The sequence below is a fragment of the Oxyura jamaicensis genome, chromosome 8, assembly GCF_011077185.1.
Source record: "Oxyura jamaicensis isolate SHBP4307 breed ruddy duck chromosome 8, BPBGC_Ojam_1.0, whole genome shotgun sequence".
In the NCBI taxonomy this organism is placed as follows: domain Eukaryota; kingdom Metazoa; phylum Chordata; class Aves; order Anseriformes; family Anatidae; genus Oxyura; species Oxyura jamaicensis.
This window is the reverse complement of record NC_048900.1, coordinates 30050259-30054745: the sequence shown is the minus strand read 5'-3', so window position 1 is coordinate 30054745 and position 4487 is coordinate 30050259.

Sequence of the window (4487 nt, the reverse complement as noted above, 5' to 3'; positions counted from 1 at the left end):
CACGGGTACAGACCCTTGGTACAGAGCCAGAAATACGTCTTCAGAGCAGTATCAGGACTTGTGCTGAGAATAAATAAGGGATATCCGCGCTGGAGGCAAGGACAACCATGCGGTTCCTTTTCTGCTTGTGGCTACGGGAATGGTTTGTCCAGGCCTGGATTTGCTGGAGAAATGAGGAGCTGCTTGGGCAGCAGCTACGCAGGGCAGCATCTCACCCCTGTGGGATGCGCTGGGCCCCAGGCAGATCAGGCTGGGATTTTTAGGGATGCAGGTGGAGAGAGGGGAGTCAGATGATCCAACCCTTTGTGAAGTGGCTTAGAAAAGTTGTTCTGAAAGAGAAACTAAACCTCACCAGGGAGCCAAAAATGTAAAATCTGAAAAGAAAGCGGCCCCCTCGGGCTCCTTGGTTTGTGTCTTCTCTCGCGCAGGGCACAGCGTTCCCACTGTGGGTCAGGACTTAGGGGCGGACAACTTGGCCATGAGATATATCTAGCACATACAAACCATCCCCCTTCGCACTACCCTCCCTGCCTTCTTCCCCCGTTTTTATCAATACAGCTTGTCATTATTTTGTTTTCCAGTGACTTCAGCGTGGCTCTGCTGTTACCTCCCCGTCCGTTCCTGCCCTCCGTGATACCACGCACCATCAGGTGTATTGCTGCCTCTGCATGTTTTTGTAGCTCGCCTCTCAGCCTCGCGAAATTGCTGCTGGGGACGATGCACGGCTTACTCACGCCAGCCTGGGACTTTGCTTCCAGGTGTTCAAGGACTCGGGGGGGGCTGGGGAAGCAGAAGGGACACCAATCCCCAGGGGGACATTAAATCGGGGAGTGTCACCATCAGCTCAGGAAGTCCCCAGCCTGCAAGCTGTTGGGAAATGGGAGGCTGTGCAGCCGTCCATCCAGTGCATCGAGCTTGAGTCGGGTATTTGGGTAAAAATCAGGTATTTCGGTGCCTGCCTACCACCTATTCATAGCACCCAGAGCACTGCATTTGTAAACACATGCAAAACGTCCACAGTGCCACGCTGGATTTCCCTTCCAGGGCATTGCTTGCGTTGGGAAAGGCCGGTGGTACAAGCAAGGAGGGAGGTGATTATACAGCTTCTTCCACACACAGCAAGCGAGTCTTCCGCGGGAACTTCTGCATCTGGCCCCAGCAGCAGTTCAACAGGATTTTACTTTCATTAGGAAAAAAAAATGGCAAAAAAAAAAAAAAAAAGGAAGATTAAGGAGTTTGATTTAAAGAAAAGATTGAAAACTAAAGGAAGCCAATGGGTTTCCTGTGGCGAATGCTAACATCCCCGATCAAATGTGTGCGCTGTGACGTGCAGCTCAGCTTTCACCTGGCACGCCGGATGCCATGAGTCCCAAACCGCCTCGGCTCATTTTCCGGAGACGTGACGCGATTCCCTCAGCACTCACTGTGTCTGAAAATAATCACCAAGGCTCTCAGGTGGCCACGACCAGGGCACAGGAGAGAAGCCCTGCACGCCGTGAGCATGGCCCCGCGAGCAGAAGAGGGACGACAGGCGGCATCGCCACCCCTCGCACGCCGCTCCCGCTGGCACAGCTGCACGGGATGGAGGACGGGGCAGGGGATGAGCATCCTCGCTGCAGCTTTCAGAGTTTCTCTCTGACGAACATCTACGTGAGGTCCTGCCTGCGAAGGGTGGGGAGATACAGGTGGGCCTGGTAGCATGGGAAGGTTCGCCAGAAAGCCAGCACTTCTTTTTTTCCTCCGTTGAAGTGTTTCCGTGCTCTTACAGATTTTGGCAGTGGGCTGCTGCTCTAATACTAATTGGAAGAACAACGTTACTAGAGCCTTGTTGCTCATTCTGGCTGCCGTACGAAGCGTTACGGCACGGGGCCTATCTCCACTCACAGCACCAGCTGACTTAGAGTCCTTGATCGTGGCGGCGGTGCGGCGTGGGCCCAGGTCTGTGTCCGTTCCTCATTCCCTGGGCCGTGCTCCTGCAGCTGCCCCCACGCAGGCGACGCTCTCCCCACGGCGCTGCCTGCACGCCGCAGTTTCGGAAGAGTGGCTTGGATGCGTCTCAAGGGGCGAGAGGATGAACTGCACTGCTGTGGGGGACTTGGCAGCGCATCGCCGTGGCTGTGGCCGCGGGCTGAGTGTGGAGCGCTGCAGGAGCCAGAAGCCGGCTCCTCGGCTTCCACAGCACATCCCACACCTGCTGTACCACCCAGCGCTGCCTTCACCCCAAAACCTCAGCCCTGGCAGCTTCAGCACCGTGCTGGCTTCCCAGGAGAGCATCCTGAGCACACACAGCACGCCCTGGGCTGGGATCGCCGCTGCCAATGAATGTCCCACACCTCCTGCACGGCAACAACCCCACTGCAGAGGGTTCGGGCACAATCCTGCCCCTGCCTCAGCCTGCCCTCATGAGCTTGCTCAGCACAAGTCTGTTTCCCTGCCAGGATTCAGATCTACGTGGATAGCACTTCCCATCCTGTGTATTTTGGGTTACTGAAGACAAGAATATGTCTAGGAAAATAAAATCCCTACGTTGCCTACCAAAATAGGGCTTCACACACTATCGTAACGTGAACTACCTTAAAGGTTCATAAATTATTATTCATATTTGGTTATAAATAATAAAAAGAGCTATTTATATCGTTTCGGCTTTGCGAGCTCCTCACGGCTGCTTCGCCCGCGCCCCTAATCCCATCTGAGCGGCGGCGGCAGCGACGGCGGCGCCCTGGCAGCTGGGATTTCCAGGCCGCGTCCCGGCAGCCCCGGGGTTTTATCCTCCAAATCTGCACGCCGGGGGCCGGCACGCACAGGGCCGGATTTCAGCAAATCCCCACCCAAAATCCGTCCCGTTGGCCGGCCGAGCACCCGCCGGGGCTGCTCGGGGCAGGGCGGCGAGCACAGCGCGCGGCCCGGGGCAGATTAGTTGGGTCAGCCGTTCAAGGCCGGAGCCGGCGCTGCCAGGGCCGGTGGACAAACCCGGAGCTCAAGGGCAAAGCGTGGTTCCTCCTTAAAGGCCATGGCCGCCCCGAAATACGGCATCTGTGGGCTGCGAGGGTTTCTGGGGCCATAAACAAGCAGGCTGTGTCACAGCTGTCTAAATATAGTGCGGCCCGGGTTGCCTTCGTGCTGCCTGTGCCATCGGAATGGCTTGATGCACAGATGCGTGTTTATTTTTTTCTCTCCGGGAAGGCTATGACTAAGAGAAATCTGCTGGGGAAAGGGACAGCAGAAGATGGAGGCCCTCGGCTAAATGCAGGCACTGGAAAAGTCCGTCGTTTGCAGTCCTGGAGCCCTGGCCAAAATATTCCTCACCCTCCTCCTCCTCCTCCTCCTCCTCCTACTCCTCCTCCTCCTCCACCTCTCCCCCTGCCAGCACGCAAAATAAGGCTGCAGTAACGACAGCCCCAAATACATCAGAAAAACATCAAATATCTCCTGATTTCAGGTGATCCAGCAGCAGTGCCGGGCAGGACAGCCGCGTACCTGCACCGCAGCGGCGAGTGGAGGTCCGGAGGCCACAAGCCCACCACTCGCCCCGGCCCTGCTGGCCCCTCCTGCAGCAGCCGCGAATTTTGCCTTTTTTTCTTTTTTTTTTTTTTTTCCCCCTTCTCTCGGGCCTGAAGCAGGGTTGTGGCAGGGAAGGCAGCGCCGTGTTTGTCTCTCAGTAACGAAGCACGCAGTTCTGAAGGTCAGCCTCGCAGCAGATGTGCTGCAGGAGGCTGCGTATCAGCGCTTCGTATCAGCGTTTCTGTGCTACACGTACAGCGGGTAACCTTGCCGCAGGAAGGCCCGGAGACGAGCCGTTATTATTATTTCAAGCCCCCCCAAATAATTTCCTTTCCCTTCGGGGAAGGCGGTTTGCCCAAGAGGCATTCACGGCGCTGCTGCGTACGGCCGCTGATTTCGGGGTGCCGGGAGGGATGGAGGGAGGCAGGGAAGTGGGGATGCCGGGACGGAGGGAGGGAGGGAGCGGGGTGCTGCGATGCAGGGAGGCAGGGACCGGGGCTGCAGGGAGGCAGGGACCTGGGATGTCAGGATGCAGGGAGCCGGGATGTCAGGATGCAGGGAGGCAGAGACCCGGCATGTCAGGATGCAGGGAGGCAGGGATGCTGCGATGCTGGGGTGAAGGGATGCGGGGACCTGGATTGCAGGGAAGCAAAGACTTGGGATGCAGGGATGCCGGCATTTTGGGATGCTGTGATGCAGGGACCTGGGATTTTGGGATGCGGGGACTTGGGATGCAGGGAGGCAGGGACCCGGGATTTCAGGCTGTAGGGACCTGGGATTTCAGGATGCCGTGATGCAGGGATTTCGGGATGCCAGCTCTCGGTGCAGTCCGGAGGCAGCCCCACTCCCGGCTGCACGGCCGCGTTGGGGCGGGCAGCAGACTTCGCCCCCCCCCCCCCCCCCCCAGACAACGGGCAGCGGCCCCCCGGGCCCCCCAGCGGCCCCTTCCCCCGACTGCTCGCCCCAACCCCGGCCCCGACCCCTGC